Here is a 19,515-nt window from a genome sequence, read left to right as displayed (position 1 = left end):
AGCCTGCTCCTGCTGCTGCTGCTGCTGTCCATGTGCCCTGTCCGATGGTGCCTGCACATCCTCCATCAGCTGGTCTCCAGTTGTGGTGTCCACCTCTGCTGGACCACCGACTCCCGACTGTGGCAGGGATTTGAGCTCCACCAAGCTGGCTGTGTTGGTCGGGCCTGGTACCCAGGGGGTCCTGGAGGAATCTGGGCCGGAAGACGGCAGGGAGAACGACTGGCGCATAGTCTCCACAGAGGAGGAGAGGTCCACCAGAGTGCGTGACACATGTAGGAACCCACCGACCAGGGCCCCTCCCAACAGTGCCACTTCGCAAAGCTGCTGTTCGTGCTGCCGTGCGTTCTCCGCCAGGACGAACGCACGTCATCACAAATGTCACACGTGCGCAACTTGACACCAATCAGGATGGAGCCCATACGGTCATGGGACCCCTCATCCGCAGGTAGTGGAGAGGCAGATGACATGGCACTCTCCCCTACCTGCGGACGGGCCTGGGACAGGGCATCCCTGCTGGTGCATGGTAGTGCAGTCACAGGGTCAAGGACAGGGACATGCACAGGCCCCTCCGCGGTGACCTGTGCTGCCTCCTGACCCTGGCCCTGGACTGCACCACTTGCACCAGTGGTACTACCCCCACCAGGCCCCATGTGCGGCTCAGTAGCGGGCTCCTCCTCCTCAGTGGAGACCACCAACCTGGATGTCACTGTACCGTCTTCCGCCATTGCAAGCCCCTGTGGGGGCTCACCCGGCCCTTCCGCCACAGCCGCAGTGGCAGACGCGGCACCAGCCCCCTTGCTCCCGGATGATGGCAAGTCCTGGGGGGGTGGCTGGGCCTTGCGTCGCCGCCCGGGTACAGTACAACATTCCCCTAGACAGAAAGCAATAACACATGAGTTGCAGTGTCTAACGTCACTTCCATCCTGTCCCTCCACAACACATGGGTGAATGCACGCAACACACATGCATGAACAGGCACGGCGCCTGCAATCAACACCAGCATCCATGTACAAGGGCCTCTATTAACCAAAATCTTACCTTCAAACTCACATGCATCATGGCTCACACTGATCCCATGCACACACATCACCGGAGGGTCATGCATCATGCCTTGCACACCACAGACACAGTGGATAGACACAGTGCATACAACGGTGACCCCACTGCATGAGTGAATGTACACATCATCACAGACATGTGTCATGAATACATGGCGTACCTAAGTCACACACACACTTCTCAGACACACACACATGTGCACCATACATGTACATGACAGCAGCACCCATCCCTCACACCCCCGCCATGTGCAAGAACAGACTCTGGCATGCTTTCATGTGTGTATTTGCCATACAGATACCCATGTTGCATTGTAACTCATGCACCAATCATGTGGTTCACACATTACTGGTCTCACATGCATGACCATGATGTCCCTGCACACACACATCCATACATGGCCTATGTCACACATACAGGCAAGTATCAGACTACCAGCACACTGCAACATGCCCTGTCTCACACACCAATGCTTGGCCACTTACCGCTCAACTCTGACGGATCTTCCTCTGCAGGATCTGGGTGTGGAGCGCTGGGCCTACGTGTTCCAGGACCCGCATCTGGATGTCACTCATGCTGACCTGGCCCCCCTCCACGAGGCGCCGGGCCTTGTAGAGGGTCCTGGACCTCAAGTCCTCCCAGCGCTTCTTGACGTGCTTGATGTCGCGGGTTGCCACCCCCTCCGCATTGATGGCAACCACTACGTCGTCCCAGATCCTCTCCCGTCCTTCCTTGTTGTCCCGTGATGTTCCGAAGAGGGCATCAAAATGCCCCAGGACATGCTCCACCAGGACACCAACTTCCTCCATACTGAAGCTGGTGGCCCTCTGCCTCTCTGGCTGGGGGTCGCCAGTGGTCTCAGATGGTGTTTGCCCCGACATGGCGACCCCCGAGGCAGGCGTGGGTGGGCAACTGGATCCTGGGGCTGGGCTGTGAAGCGATGGTATCCCAGTCGGGAGTCTTCTGTTCCAGCAGGGGTGGACACAGCAACTGGAACCCTGGCTGACGTGCAGGCACCAAGTAGCAGGACACGTGGGCAGCAGGCAGGCAGGCAGCAGCAGATGGCAGGTGGGAGCATGCTCGGGGCTTTGGGGAGCAGTAATTTGGCCTTCTGGGCAGGAGCGTGGCCTTCCGTTTGTTGTTGCGTGGCCAGCTTTATACGGAGTGATTTGGCATGTGAAAATCTTGCACGGCAGCATGTGATTCGAGGAAAGGCCCTTTGCGCGTAAGCGCGTCAGCACACGTACGCGGTTTCATTGGACCAAAGGCCCTTAATCCGAGGAAAGGGCCTATGCGCGTAAGTGACGTGACGCGCGCGGGCGTTTCCATCAACACGGGTGCATGTTCATCGTACACGTCCAAAAACTGCACGTCCGAGTGTCAGCTCGTGTAATTGGAGGACAGGGCCTTAGCGCGTACACGCGTAAGTGACGCTGTACGTGTGGGCCACTTTAAAAGGTACGTGTAGGACCCCGTTCCCTTGTACGTGCTTTTCGTGGAGAGCGAGTGGGTGAATTCTGTACTTCTTGTCGGTTCACACGCGATTACTTCACAGCGTTTCAAGTTCGTATTCCCTGTTACCTCTGACAGCGTTCTTTATTTTTTTTGGGCCTGTTTCCTCAAACAGCGTTCACTTCTTCTTTTGTCCTGTCTCCTCAGACAGCGTACAGTTCTTCTTTTGGCGGGGGTGTTGCCTACGCGCACACGCGTGTTTTTTTCATGTTCTTTTTCCAGGCAGACGGTGAGTCGTGCACGCATTTACCAACTGTGCTTGCCCCGTATGTCGCGTACCCCTTCAGAGGTCATTGTAGGCTGCGTGTAACACGCGTACGCTTGTTTTTGTGTTTCTGGGTGCCACAGCGTAGTGCGGGTCCATTTATCCACGCACGTGGTCTACGAGGGGTTGCGTGCATGTTACTTTTTGTTTTTGGGGTGCCTGTGAGTTGCGTGACCCGTCATCTTCCCCCAGGGGTCACAGACAGCCTTGCTAGAGCACTAGGGTACGAATTCCATCTAGTACCCTACCCCTTTCACCCCCAATTGCCCAGGACAATTGTTTACTGCAATTCCCATACGCACAACAACATCAGTGCCATGGTTGGGGCGACCTAGCGGTAAGGGAGGCAAAGGCGGCCGACCTCCAAAAGGTGGGCGTGGTGGGCAAGGTAGGGGACATGGCCAGGATTTGCAGGGTGCCCCTAGACCCCCATGTGTGGAGGACCAATCAGGGACACCCATGCCCCCCCGCCCTGGTTGAGGGAAACGTGGCTGACACCATCCCAGCTCAACCCTTGTTGGACCAGCCCATTGTGGCACCTGAGCCGGCACAGGATGACACCCAGGCTGACTTCCAGGTCAGCAAGTCTAAGCCACGTGTGTCGGTGCAAGTTGGTGTCACCAGGCCACGTGGATCTGGGGCAGCGATGTCATCTGCTGCCCCAAGTAGGCAGGGTGGGGAGGCTGCAGGGGCAGCTGCAGCTCTATCCACCCCAGCTCTGAGTCTCCCAGCCGGGACAGTGCCGGTCCTGGTCCATCAAACTGACGCTGCCCCTGCCAACATCACACTTCAGCCAATGTCTGCACCAAGACCTATGGTCATTGTGCCTTCGCACACTCCCAGTACCCAGTCCACCTGCGCTTCTGCCCCTACTGACCAGAGCGGCGCAAGCCACTCAGGCTCAGCTCCACCTTTGAAGAAGAGGAAGAAGGGTGCTCTTGCACTACAGGCTGAGACCCCAGACATGGCTACACAGTCCGGCACGTCAAGGAAGCCTAGCTTTAATTACCCCAAACTTGATGCACTTGTGAGCTATGTGTCGGCACATAGCCGCGAAATGTTGGTGACTGCAGGGTGCAAGACCACACCTGGTCAACGTAGGGCACACTGGCAGACCATCGCGGACCGCATAAGTGCCCTTGGATTTGAGAGGCGCACAGCTGATGATTGCTACAAGCGGTGGAATGACCTGAAACGCAGAGCAAAGAACAAGCTGGCCTCAAATCATGCCGCTGCTCTGGTGACTGGCGGTGGGTCTCCACAAGAGGACAACAAACTCACTGAACATGAGTCTGTTGCTGGGACCTTCGTCACAGAGGAACAGATCCAAGGTGTGGGAGAACTACCTGATTACGGCGCATTGTACAGTGAGTGCCCATGCGTGTGTGTGTAATCCATGTGTATGTTGTTTGGGTGACGGGTTCTGATTGAGTGCCAGGTGAGGGTATGTACTCCTGAGTGTTATGGGTCACCCATTTGCTTCCTCCCATACATTCACGTGCCTTGGATTTGTGTATGACTGTATCCCCTCTGCCCACAGTTGCCAATTACACCCACATTAGTGCACTTTACCTTGAACTGTCATCTTGCAACTACATTGTTCAGATTTTGTAAGTGTTCATTCAGATTGATTGTTTCCACTCTCCCATTTTTACTGTGCATTATTCTGCCCTATTGCAACATATGTGATATGCTTCGGTCATTGTTTACAGCCCACACTGGGCCACTACTTTTACCTGGTTATGTTAATGATTACACCATTCAGGCCGATGGATTATTGGGCTGCAGAAACTTTTTACTAGGGCCTGTTTGCATGTGGAAGATGACAGATGTTTCCTGTAATGTTAAAGTGACCAACCATTGATCAGCCCACAATCACTGTGTTATTGGACACTGGTTGTGTTTCAGTGTGTGGCACATGCATACTTTGCAACACTATTCAACATCAATCTTCGCATCATGTCGATGTGACATGGATGTCTGACAGTATTCATTCACTGACATATTGCTGTAGTTTTGTAATTTACCGTGGCTATGCTACATGGCATCTGTGTGGTGGCATGTGTCATGTATGTGTATTGGACATGCCACTCACAGCCTGATGTGTGATGCCAGTGCTACCCAACATGCTGCAAATGTGTTGCATATCCATCTTGCTTTCCCCAGTGTCTGCCTTTTTGACTCCACTTCCAACTCTTTGACAGTGCATGCATGGCAGGGTTATAGTCATGTGGGACATGTGTAATTCATGTACTGGATCTCTGGCTTGTCACGGCCTATTTGTGTGCCATGGTGATCATGCCTGTTTCCATTTGTTGTCTTTCATGTTTTTGCAGGTGATGACGCACTTGGTGCTGTTGAGGTTGAGGAGATGGTGCAGACCCAGGAGGAATCTCAGGCACGACCGGGCACCAGTGGGGGACGTGGTGTGGTGGTGGGTGAAAACCCAATGTTACTGCAGACCATACTGTCCAGGGGTGCCTCTGGGTGCACCTCCCCAGACCTCTATTCAGGTGCTGAGTCGGATGATGAGACTTTTGTGCAGTCGCAGGTAAGTGTTTCTGGCATGGATTCTGTTCTGTCCAACCCACCTGGACCGGGGTAGAACCCGTCGACGCGGTGGCCATGCCCCCCACCAGGCAATGCTGTATGGGAAAACTCCATGTACAGTATGGCAACCCAACAGGCAGCATCAGTAGAAATGATGGCTCAGGCAATGGAGAGGGTGGCCACTTCCATTATCCCTCCTGAAAGGCAGATGGAGCAACAACAGCAGGCAACAGACTCCATTTGCCAATCACACAGGGAAGACATGTTGGCGTCCAACAGGGACAGATGGGCGGCACTGGAGACTCTGCGCGAATCCATATCAATAGAGTCACAGGGCCACAGGGAAGCCCTGTGGGTAGAACTACATAACCTCAGGAAGACTTGAGGCTTCCAGTAATTTAAGGGCAGAACAGCAGCTGGAGCAGCTCACACGCTCGCTCTCAGCTGAGCTGCATGCAACACGTGAGGAGATCCGGGCATCACGTGAGGCCATGCGTGCAGAAATGCAGGCAACCCGTGATGTGCTGCATGGGGATCTCCACACTTTAATCCTCCAGAATCAGACCTTCCAGACCCACATGCTTGCTGCCATGGAGGACCATATCAGGCTTTGTGTGGGCTGCCTCCCATAGTGCCACCGCCTCCTGATGCAGCAGCAGAGGATGAGCAGAGCGACAGCAGTTCTCCCACAATGGCATAGCCGTGCAGGCCATGAGCCCAAGGAGGTATTTCTTTTTCGCAACATCCACTAAGGTGGGTGTTGGTGTGCACCCTGTCCTCGAACCTCCTGGGTGGCCTCCCCCACCCCCCCTTTCCCCCACATGGGCATTTTTGATTTTATTTTTACAGTGTGTTGCCTTGTGTGGCTCCCATGGGCATCCACTGTATTCCGACTGGGCACATGCAGGCTTGTCCTGAGTTTGGGTTAGATGCTTGGGTTCGTGAGACACACACCCCTCCTGCTTCCCGTTTCCATGGGCTTGCAAAGGGTGTGACCAAGTGACAGTGAATTACACAGTGACGTTGTGCTCCCATGAGCTGTGTGGGCAGTCTGTAGTCAATACTGTGTAGACATTCCTAGTGGATACTATTGTTGTATTGTACATTGCATGGTGTATTGATATGTGCTTGTGGATCCATGTCTTCCTCCTAATCTGCAGGTTCGTTCCTCATGTCTTCACAAGGCCGTCTACTTTGCAGATGCAGTTCATATTGTATGCAGTACACTGAGACATTTGCGTGGCAGCAAAACTCTACAGTTGTAAGGGGTCGATGTGCTGGCGTATTCAGGTTGTAAGACTACCACTACTTGAACTTAGTACTGTCATGTTTTTGCATTTTTCCATGGTGTGTTGCAGCATTGTGTTGGTGGTAAGTATTTGGTAATGTGTGCTGTTAGTTATACATTACTGGGAGAATATTGTGTGTGGGCAGTTTCCATTAGGGACAGTGTACTTTGTGACACTTGTGTCAGGTCTTGTGCATTGTTTTTTTTTGCTTTCACATTGCATGACATGCCATGGTGTGTTTGTTGGTGGAGCTGGGGAGGGGTTGGGTGACATGGCGCTGTTCTCATGTTGTATTTAGCAAGGGGGTAATGAATTTAGCAGCATAGATGTATGTCTTTTGATGACACAGCATTGGTGGTGTTTGGGTAGGTAGGGATGCACACAATGTAACACTTCCAGGTGACCAATCTCAGGCTGGTATGGTTGTGACAGTTGAGTGTCCCTTATGTCATCATCATTGATTGTCAGCTGGTATGTGCCAGGGCTGTGTGCACTCCACAGGGGTGTGATTTTATGTGAAGTAACTAGCCACCATCTGCATACGGGCTGCCTCACCACGTGCCCTTTCCCCTCCCATGCGCAGCGGGCGTGCATGTGGTTGGGGATGTGGGGGCACCACCAGGTCCACCGGCAGGCCCCGGCGTGTTGCAACATTGTGCAGGACACATGTTGCCACTATGATCCTGCACACTACTGGGGGAGCATATAACAGCTGCCCACCAGAGCGGTCAAGGGAAAGAAAGTGTGACTTGAGCACTCCGAATGTGCGCTCCACTATGCCCCGGGTTGCAATATGGGCTGTGTTGTATCTTACCTCGGGTGGCGTGGTGGGGTTCCGAATTGGCGTTATCATGTGGGTGCTCAGAGGGTAGGCACTGTCCCCTGGGGAGGTGTTGATGGGTATCATTATTGGGGTTGTGACATTACTCAGTATCTGACATGCATGCATGTGCAGTGGCATTTATACTCACCAAGCAGCCATGTATCGCCATGCCGCCCAGCTTCTAGGTCCCACTGCGTGGCCTGTGACACCCCCCCCACTATAGCACTTGTCCGCTGAAATGATCCAGTGACCAAGAAGTGCAGTACATTGAGGACCTTCTCCAGGGGGCTGAGTGCTTGGGAGCAAAGGGTGGGTGATGTGAGGTCATCCTTCCACTCACTCACCAGGTCGAGTATTATGTGAGGTGGAAACCTGTACCTCCCATACACCTGGTCATCAGGCATCCCAAAAAGGCTGGTTCTGGTTGTAAAAATTCTGGGCCTGACTATCCTCCTCCTCCTCCTGTGGTATCCCACGACCACTGCTGCTAGGAATGGTATATTTATCTTGGCGTCTCAGCTTGTTTGTTGTTTGCGCGCACTTTTATGCTGCGCGGGTCCACGTACGCCTGCTTCCTGCTGGCGTACGTGTTTCCAGATTAGCGCATCTTTTTTGGCGCACGCATTAGCCTCGTTCGATTCCATGAATACGTGTTGTAGACGCGCGTGTGGGTGTTCCGCGCATTTGCCTCTTGTACTTCCCCCGTGATGCCCACATTTTCACGCGTTGTCCCACATTCCGTGTGTTACGCCCCCTGTTCCGCCTACTTTTGTTGTGTGCGCTGCGCTGTGTGCGCTTTCTCTGTGCACTTAGCGCACGCTGTTTGGAGACGTGTGCGCCAGCGCGCGCCACGCAGAATTTTAGTGCACATCCAGGGATTTACACACGCACGGACTTCCATGAATCGCTGTGGGTGGGTTTCGCTGCGATTTTCGCACTTGCACTGCGATTCGCACGCTTTCGCACGCTTGCGCCAAAAATTTCAGCGCACATTAATTCCATGAATCGGCCTCTATATATCCTCCCGACAAGACAAATTCTGGTCAAAACCCATCGATTACCAGCAAACCTAATTTATTGTAGATTTTGTACAGAAATTAATCACATTGAAACTCTAAGATATTTGATAATGGATTGCACCGCGCTCCAAGAAAAAAGACCTTTGTTCAGTGGAATGCTAGCTAAAAGTACCATACAGCTAGAACCAGAACAACAATGGTCCTTGATTATTTCTGGAAATGACAAGCAACTGACAATTAGAGTCATTCAATTCTGGAATTCAATTATGGAAGACAAAACATGCCTTTAAATGTGGAAAGGAAAATCTGGACTTATATTTTACTATTTAAACGTAATGTTTATTTAATGTTATAATTGCAAAACATGAGTGAAAAATTTGTAATAAACTATAACATTCAATTAAAAATAAATAAATAAAAATGACTGCATTAATGCCCCCATGAGCAAGAACTTTTGATCTTAAATCATGAACCTTGCAATATGTATCTAAAACTGGATTTAAACAACACATTTAAAATAACATGGTAAAGCAGTAAGAGACTGGCTTACTTAATGAGCTAATTAGGAGATGCAAGCACACTGCGAGTGTTATAGAAGGAATGGAAAATTAGAGCGTGGCATTCAAGCTAGCTTCTAGCTAAACACCTAAGTACAGTGCTCCATGCACAGCCTTTCTCACGTTGAGCTAGTGTACCTAATTCTCAAATGCCAGGCTTTCGATATGTAATTTATTCAATCTCTACCTTTTGTTATCCAACAACATTCACCCCTCTACAAATGTAACACTTCCCTAAGTCAACCCGCAGCCTCATGCTTGGCAGTGTCAAAATTAATATTCTATCACTCATGATAAAAACTAAGTGTGTGGCCCAGCAATTAAGTCAGAGAATCTCCTTGAATTGCCTGTGCGCACTTGAGCCCCTAATTTATACAAGAATTACACTGTGTGATATGATATGATATATTATTTGTATGGCGCTCATACACAAGTGTTTCAGAGTGCGACGAGGCAAGGGAGGGGAACAATGGAGGACAAAAACAATGATCTTACTAGGCCCAGTGACATTGAGAACGTGCAAGTGCAGGGGAGAGGCAAGGGGGAAAGTGCAAGGAAGAGGGAAGAAGTGGAAAGTGCTGAGCAAGGGATAAACCAACAACTGTTAATGCAGCCAGCAGGTGGCAAGTGCAAGGTTTAAGGCGCAGACAAGGTGTGTCTGATAAGTGCAGGTAAGGGGACTGTAGGGTTACAGAAACAGACCTAAGTGCACGGGATGCCAGGTTGTAGTGCGGGTAAGTGGCTGGGTGGCCAGGGACCTGAGCCCGAAATCAGAGGGAAACCAGTTGTAAGGTGCCGAAACAGACAGATTAGCAGGGGAGAGGAAGAGCAAAGGCAGAAGCAAAGAGGAAGGTCTTGAGGTGCTCCCGGAACCGGAGATGATTCTCCTCAAGTTTCAGACTGGCAGGGATGCTGTTGCAGAGGGAGGCACCAGCTGAGGAAAGAGATCTACCCCCAACTTGTTGCTTGGAGAAGCGACTGACCCTGGGGGTTGGAGGTGGAGGAGCAAATAGCTTGAGTGGGAAGGTATTTACGGAGGGAGAGTTGAAGGTATTTTGGACCCAGGCCCCAGAAATCCTCATGGACATTGCAAAGGGTCTTGCATGTAATCATTGCAGCCACTTGGAGCCAATGAAGAGATTTCAGGGCTGGACAGATACGATTCCAGGGCTTGAGGCCATGTACAAGTCTTGCAGTCCTGTTCTGGATGAGTTGCAGAGGGCGGAGAGTAGAAGCAGGAAGATATAGGAAGAGGCTGTTGCAGTAGTCCAGCCTAGAGAAAACCAGTGCTCTAGAGACAGTAAGCTTCGGGGGGAAGGAGAGGAAAGGAAGGATACCTCTGAGGAGGTGCAGTTGATAGTTTGACTACTTAGAGACGTCAGAGATGTGAGGAGAAAAGGAGAGTGTGGAATCGAATATGACCCTGAGGTTCTTAGCCTCACAGGTGGGAGCAGGAAGCAGACCAAGGGAGGCTTGACAGAGAGTAACAGAAGAGGAGGGTCCAGGTGTGCCGATGAGGAAAATCTCCGTATTACTGCCATTAAGGCAGAGATCATTGGCGGCCACCATTCCTGGATAGCAGACAGAAAGTCAGAGATGAGAGAAGGAGAAGAGGTGGTGGAGGGAAGCCTGAAAATTAGCTGACTGTCATCCGCATAGCACTGAAAGTTGGAGCAGAGGGTGGCAATATGGTGGGCGAGGGGTGCCAGGTATTTATTGAACAGCTGGGGAGAGAGGTTAGACCCCTGGGGAACACCACATGTAGAGAGTGAGATAGAGGAAAGGAAGGACCCAAGTTGGACCTGGGAGGGTTGATCGGAGAGGAAAGAGGTCAGCCAGGCCAGGGCCTGATTGGTGATACCCAGGTTATCACAGAGGTGGTTGAGCAGGGTGGCATGGCTGACTGTGTCGAGTGCACGTTTCCTAATCTCCAAGTCTTCCTAGGAACAGAATACAATGATCAAACATCAAAGATATATCTTCCTTTCTGCAATCTAGATCAGCGGCCCGCTCAACAGGACTGACATGCACCCATGCTATAACAAAACATCTACCCCTGCTGCATCCCTCACTACCTTTTTGTTCATAGCATCCTTGTGTAGACCAAGGTCTGGTCGACTCTGCTGAGTGCACATTATGCTACCCACAGACAAGCCCAGGTGACCATACCACCACAGAGGTGATATGGACCAGCATGAAAGCCCATCAACATATCCTAACAAAGTCACATGGCTCACAATAGTATTTACCCAAGTATGTATTAGGTCCATGTATTTTTACAGCCCATTTTCTTACCGCAGATTTTCTGCTGATTTACTTCCCATATATTTCAGACGCAAAATAAGTGGGACATGCCCTAAAGCACCCTATTAGCTTCCAATCCCACCCCCACCTATGCTATCTCAAAAGTCCCCCTCCTAAACGAACCATCTGTTTATACTTAAAAGGCTCAGTGATTTTTATCGTTGAATATTGTGCATTGAGATATATGTGCGTTGCATATTCAGCGATAAAATCACTGCATAGCAAGCCAGCTTGTCATGTTTGAAATCAATTGCTGTAAACCCCCATTAAAACAAATCACAAAATATCAAGGCCGAAAACTATGAGTTATTTTGATCATATGTTTGATTATTTTGCTTTTTTTAATGCAAAAAATAGATAGGGTGTGGGGCAAGGAAATACAATAAGGAAGGGGGAATGTGGAGGGGGGTCTGCGTAGGAGCCTATCCCCACATTTAAAAGAAAGCAAGTGCAAAAAAACGAAAAGGACGTTTGAAATACGACAAAAAACTCTGCCTTTTCAGCCCCGTTAAATTCAGAATCGTCCAAAAAGACAGAGTTTAAAAGACTGAATGGGAGATTTGGCCGAAATTCAGCCGTTCGAAAATGCTGAATGACTGGAAAGTTTGACCAAGTCCCCCATTCGGTGGTGTGGGCTGTTGGAGTGTCCCCCGCACCCTCTGTCACTATATTGTGAGTGGGCGCTGCGGGGGTGTCCCCAGAAGCCGGTTCCAAAAAAAAAAAAGAAAAAAAAAAAGAAAGGAACCTGCAGCGTCAGTTCCAGATCACGGAAGTGAAAGTGAATAGGCTATGCAAGAAAAAAGCGAGTCGGCAGCAAGGTAAGTAGGGGGTGGGGGTGAGGGTGTTGGTGGGGATGTGGGTGGGGGCAGGGGCCAAGTCGGAAATGTTCAGGGGAGAAAAGACGGTAGGTTATTTCGGAAAAATAATCTTCAGTCTTTTCTCCCTTGAACATTTCGATCTCTGGCTTTCAACCCCGATCCCTTTCCTCCAACTGCTTTTAAGAAAGCATTGATGGCAGGGAATTAAATGGTCCAAAGACGGCATGAAGCATCCAGGGATTCCCATTGTAAGGGACCATAAACAATGAAATGACCAGTAATACCTGCTTTGGAACTAGATAAGAATTTCTGTTGATGGCCTAAACTGAACCCTATTATCGGAGCAGGTTACTGGGGAAGGTAAATATAACATGTTGCAAATGCCCCAGGTAATGGCTAGTGTCAAACGTTATGAAACCCTCTACAATTTAATGAATTCCTTGTTGTGGGATGGCAAAAGACCCCTGTGTACCTTGGCATGTTACAACATGGACGTTAAGGGGTGGATTTAGCTTCCTTCAATTGGAATGCTTTCATTAAGCGTTTATGCTGTGTCTGGTTCATTATCATCTGCAGCAATATTTAGAGGGTGGCCCAGCCTGGTTGGTTATAGAGAAACAAGCCTTGAGGCCACACGACTTTTATCAATTGCTCTCTAAGGACCAAAGTGAATCTCTAGTGCTGAAACACACCCTGGTTATCCCCAGGTATTGGCTGCTATCAATAGGGGACAACCTATACCTGCTGTAACCCCCCGAAGCTGTGTAACATTGTCAATGCCTTACTGCTCCCTTCGAACAGTCAAGAATTTAAACAGATCTACCGATCGTGTGCACACCTTTTGTGGGGTGTGAGGGAAGAGAGCAAAGTTTGATTGGCAGATTTTGCAGAGGGGGTGTGGGCGGGAGGCAGCATTGAAACACTATCATACAGCCTTTCTGATGCACACTACAAGGTACTGGGCCTGACCTGCTGAATGGAATGTCCCAGATTGTGTTGCCTGGATGCCGAGGTTGCACAACTTTGCACCTTAGAGAGTCCGTTATCTATGGATTGCATAGCAAATAACAGAACAGCCCCACAGCCTGTATGATTCGCTCTCAGAAAATGAAAGAAATGTATGTCTACATTAGGACCCAATTTCCGGCTGCAAATAAAGACATCCCTGAGCGGCAATCCTGCAATACTCAGGGACAATACAAAGTTGTTCTGGAAATCTTTGATAAGGACACGTATTGTGACAGTGAAGGATATCTGGGCATGCTTATTGGTCTATACATTTGAATTCCTTACGTATAAATATAAGCTGTCAGCAAAGGAAGAAGGGAGATATGATTAGCTGAAGGGTCTTCCCGTCTTGGTGAACGATATCTCCATGCAACTGATGGAGGAAGTACCTCAGGTTGATAGGCTTGTGCCAAATACCTATCGATCAATAGCCCTCCAGTCATGGTGTCTTCTGCGCAGGAACAGACCAGCGGTTCAAGTAAGCTTGTTTAGGAGTGGGGTGCAGATCTAGCCATGGATATCTCTGAGGACATGTGGCGAACAGTGTGTGGGGTACAGGGTACAAAAGAATAGCAACTGCTATTTGACTCTATGGAATACAACGCAGGCATTGCTTTTGCGTGATTATTGTTCCCTGCAGAGCTTATGCATGTTCCCACTTAGCAAGTATGAGGCTTGCCTTGCTTGCTTGCAGAATGCCACGTCATTGAGGCATTTGTTTTGGAACTTCCAGAGATTCAGAGGCTTCTGGTGGGGCGTTTCTGATAAGCTTACACTTGTAATGGAAGAGTCTCTCCCCTGTACAATGACAGTCCGTGTCCTCAACTACTTGCACGATTCCTGGCCGCTGTCATTTCCTGCATGATGTTGGGTCTATAGAGAGTTGACATGTGGGAGGAACTGAGGAAGTGGGAGGTCAGGCCAACCTCTAAAGACTGTGTGTGCTATATGACCCTTCTGGCCAGCTATGACGGGCCTTGTATGAGACGTGAGACAGGCTGGATCATTACGAAAAGTCATGGGGAGTGTGCTAAATGGTGTGTTTGATCTCTCAGCACTTCTCCCCTTGGGGTGCTGGACCCCTGGGACGGCTTTCTGAAATGTGACACTCCCTGCCTGAAGAATTGCTCTTGACCAAGTGTGTCACCCTAGACTAGAAGTTGTTGAATTGGAGTTACATGCACTATGTCCACTCCCACCCTTTATTTGCCTCTTTGTGTTGTTGTGTGTATGGCGGTGTCCCCTCCATGTTATAGGTTCAGGTTGCATTGAATTAGAGTCTTGTACAAGCCTTCTTGCTGTTGCGTTTGCTAGCTTTGGAATGTACATTTATGAGCAAACTATTTTCTTTTTCAAAACTCTTCTGTTTATTGTAAAATTAACAAGAATGATAAAATAAGAAAAACCTTTTAGAAATAGTTCTTATATATTTATCTTCCAAACGTAGGACCAGCTACCTAACTTATTGAGTTTCGACACATTTATAAATACCTTCTAAGGAATACAAGATGAGTATGTTTGTGAAATTCTTCCTCGGACAGACTACGGAACCTATACAATTGTACTCAGTTTCATCTTTTCAGCCTTGCACACGCCCTCACGTTAGGGTGTGGGCTCCACCAATGACATGATGTGCAGGCAGATAATATTGCATATTAACTCTGCTACTATCCCAACACAACCATCAGTGCCAAGTGGCCATGCTCATGGGCGATGTGGCTTGAGATTGTACTACATTTTGCACCGAGCTTTTTTAAGGCTTTTGGCTGCATGAACAATGAGGTGGAGAGCATTTTTAGCTTGGGCTATTAGGTGTCGCTTGCTACACCTATAAGCTGAAACATCTGCATTAGATTACAGATGGAGAGAAATGGCAAATGGGAAGGGACACAGCCTTTATGTGTTCTTCGGTTATATGCCCACCAATTGACTGCCCATGGCCATGCTAATCCCTATGCCCATTCCCACCCAGTTCCTGCCTCTCCCTCTCCAAAACATCATCATGGGTACTGTGAGCCTACTTTAATCAAGTCTTACCCTCAGGCATTGCACTCGAAGTCTGCCAGGCAGCAGCCTTCTGAGAGTTAATGTTGTAATTGAAGTTGCAAACCTGCTACTGGTGTAATATAAAAGTCTTGACCAGGTCTGAATTCTGCCACTCGATGTATAAGCACTATACATTGCCTTCACTAAAGTCCTGTTAAAAATGTTTTGGCTTGTGTGCATGTATTAGGCATTTGCCAAGCACTGCCATTAGATGCTCGTGTGCTTGCAGCATTTTGTTCCTGCTGCCATCAATGGCCAGGTGTGCCTGTTGTGCCTGGCAAGAGCCTTTCCCATGACTACACAAAAGCCCAAACTGCTGGCATTGCCAAAGCTTGCTTTAACACGTGGCTGGAAGGAATTAGCAGGCAGAGGCTGTTGTAGCCAGATCTGGAACTGAGGTATCAGGAGAGGGAGGATGGACACCAAAGCAGAAAGAGAGTGGTTGGGTGCAAAGGGACAGCAAAGGGTATAGCGAGTGGCCATTTGGTATCGTATTGTGGACTTGCAGCCTGTTATACAAATTTAGAGCACGTTAGAGTCATTGGAAAAGAAGACAAACTTGGGTGTTTCTGGCAAAGAGGTGGTGTGAGATTGTACAAGGAGATGTTGCCCATGATGCTGGTATAAAGGGAAAGTGGGGGACACAAAACAGACCCCCAACATGGAATTCCACTGGTAGTAAGGTTAGTAGGGAGGGCGTGGATGAAGGCTAGTGAGGAACAAGTAAAACTATTGGTAAAGTGGGAAAATGAAAAGACAGTTTTACAATACACAGATTGGAAATATTTCTTTCTGTGAAAAATATTAAAGGCGGCAGACGATGATAGAGAGGGAGGGTAGGTAGTTAATGTTGAGATGCTTTGATTAGGAGAAAGGCACAAGTTTGTTCTTCTTAAGGGCAGAGAAATAGGGGCTGACATAGATGGAGATGTGAGTGTTGCGCTTGAAGGGATGGTGTGTGCGTTAGTGGAGGGCCTCTTGGTTGCGGGAATGACTGCCCTTTTTGAAGCATAGAAACATAAATCCAAGTAGAGATTAAGGCCTCACTGCACATGGATTGCGCATCTGCAACTGGACTTTTCTTTGTACAAACTGTGAAATACATACATTCTTTTGTCAAACAAGAATATAAAACCATGACATTCAAAAAGCTGTAGCATTTTAAAAAGGGCCAACTTCAGAAGTAAGATGCTGTAGAAACCCGAATTAGACCCCAGGGTGGGGTTCAACTAATCAGGTTGCTTGGATCGCGCGCTGAATTTACCATTCTAAGGCCGCATTCAATGCAACCTGATTTCTGATTCCCCTGCCCGCCATCTTCTCCTCACCCCGCTTTCCCTTCCTTTCAAATTTTCCATCCCTCCCACCTCCACTTACCTGATAACTTCTGCTGCTGCTGCTACCCCCGCGTGACCGCAGTGGAAATGGAAGATGGGCGCCATATGGAGCCCCGCCTTCCTGATCCATGGCGACCATCTTAAGTAAGTAAGTATTTTGATTGCATGAACAGTGTGCAGCGAGGCGTCCCGTTCATTGAATGAAAATACTTTGCTCTTAGCCACCCGACCCCGGGTGTCCAGAATACAAACCCGGAGTGCTAACAGCAATAATACCCGATTCTGCCTGGCAGATCAGGTGGTAATGGCGCTGGGGCCCATCGGTAAGGTCCCGCTGAGCTCAGGCCTGTACCTTGGGCCCCAGGCCATTAACACCTGATCCAGCCCGCCGGATCAGGTATCATTGCTAAATTGCTCAAAACCACTAGAATGTAATTACAGCTGAACAAACAAAAAACACAAAAGATTGGCAAAAGGCTATGAAATAGAAAACATGTCCTGGGGAAAATGCTAGGGATTCTCCTCAACTGAGCACAGAAAACAGAGGATCCTACAGTGAACGTGAGCAGGCATTTAACAGTCTGAACACTGAGAGGATAAACTTTGACGTCAGGACACTGGAGCAAAAAAGGTTTCAATACTCCTCGCCATGTTCCAGGGATCATTAAAACAGGATAAAATAGTACAGAAAAAGTGCATTCTGTCTGGCTGCAATTGCATTTGCAGAAGCAAAGTGAGCAAGTAAAACAGGAGGCAGGCCACTGCCATTCTAATATATATAGAAAAACAAGAATCCCGCTGCATTGCACAGTAGAGGCAGAATATGAACCAACCCACCTAAGTATTGCGTTCAGTATCATCCACCAGACCAATGGCAAGGAAGCGGGAACACTGCTTGCCCGGTAGAGCGCTTGCACACGCCACACCTGCCGAAGTCTCATTGCACTGTACAATTTTCATCTTTTGCGACGATTTAACGTACTTATTGTGAATTAGTATGCTAAGTGGTAGGGCATGGTTAATCCAGTTAAGACTGTATTTGTTACCTACTGGAAGTCTTATGACTAATTGGTCAAATAGTAAAGTTTCTCCTTTTTGTCGTCCGCATAAGAGAACAGCTATGCATATTTTACATTTTCGCGCAAAATATCATGCTTCCTGTTGGTAAAGTATTTGACCATTCCTATGCTTTATGCGGTGCCATCCAACCTTCTTTTTCCTCCAACTTTCATCCAGCTCTGGCGTGGGAGGCACACGTTTTTCCTGAGCATGTTATGCAAATTAGAAAAAGAGCAGCTGGGGATCAGTAATTAATAAGTCACATTTTATGCTCTTTTAACTATGTGGTATTATCATCTTACATTTGACTCTTTTGGGGTTTGCATGTATTCCCTTGCAAAATTGCACGCCATGCAGTCAATATTTTCAACATATGTATTTGATTTTTGAATTTATATTGCGCATATCCACGTGGAGCCGAGCAATGAATTGCATCTGGGTGCAGATGGTATTTAGCTAACAACCAGGCAGCCAAATTTATCTTGTACATTTTAGGCAAAAAGGTAAGTCTTCCTTCAACTTTCTCCGTAGTTCATAGGGCATGGAATTCCACACTCGTGGACCTGCAACAGATAATCGCCTACCACCCCAAGTAACAGATCTGGATGCTGGGATCATCAATATATGTTGTCATGCTGATCGTAGACGGTGATCGGACCGGTAGACGGACATTTTTAGAGCAAAGGTATTTAGGCGCTGACCCCTGAAGGTACTTAAAGACCAGACAAAGGGTCTTAAACAGGACCCTCTGCTGTACCGGCAGCCAATGTAGGTCTCTCCGGGACTGCGAAATAGGCGAATGTCTGGGCAGCGGGAAAAGCAGCCTGCTGGCTGCATTCTGAGCTACCTGCATATGCTGGATGTGGCCCTTTGGGATCCACATCAGTAGGGCAGTAAAATAATTTAACCTGGAATTCACTAATGCACCAACTACTGGTTTTAGTAGTTTAAGCTGGTAATATGTATTGTTTCCTGACGGCTATTTTAACTGAGAAAAGATTGACTGGATTGATTGATACAAATTGTTGTAAGCATGAGATTTTTAAGTTGTTTGCCGTTGGCTCAAAAAAAGGTAAACTGATCTTAGAGCTTAACGAAACAATATTATGACTATTATTGGGAAGAGTCATGCACAACCATGAAAGAATTGAATGTGTACACTTTCCCAATTACTATGTTTATGCATATGCCCTCACCAGTTCTAGTCCAGTATGCTATAAATTAGCCAGCATGGTACATGGTAGCCTGTGAATTTGTGGCGCTGGTATAAAGTATAAAGTATAAAGTGAGCTTTTATAAAGTATAAAGTATAAAGTGAGTTATTTTGGAACATATTGTGACAGCTTGTTTTTGGTTCATGATGTCTCATGTAGCTATGAGAAAACATTTCCTTGAACTATAAATATCGACTATCAACATGGAATTAGGCAGCTCCCCTATTATCCCTTGCATCCCATGCCCCATCCAGATAATCCCTATCCCTGTAAACCCATGTCCGGAGGCATGCCAACACCTGGTGTCCACAGCGAAGAACTGCGCATACAAGGGCAGGTTATGTTTTCCCTTTTAGGGTCTTGGTGGACGTGGACCACTCCACCTGCTCTATTCACCTCATCTATACCATGCCATGTCACAGATGACACAAGAATCACCCCAAACCTTAGAGACGGTTCAAGGATTTTGATTGAAATTCATGGGGGCCCTAGGACCGTCACTCTCGCTCTTATCTTAAAAAGCCCACAGGACATCAGTTGCATCCGCAATTACCCAACCATCATCCAGTCCTGGATGTCGATTGCCTACCAAAAACTTAACACACTCAAGACCAAGTTCGCCTCATGTGTCCCCCTGCTAAACAACAATTTGTCA

This window comes from Ambystoma mexicanum, chromosome 5q (assembly GCF_040938575.1).
Source record: "Ambystoma mexicanum isolate Mex_15411 chromosome 5q, UKY_AmexF1_1, whole genome shotgun sequence".
Taxonomy (NCBI): Eukaryota; Metazoa; Chordata; class Amphibia; order Caudata; family Ambystomatidae; genus Ambystoma; species Ambystoma mexicanum.
This window is presented reverse-complemented; position numbering follows the sequence as displayed.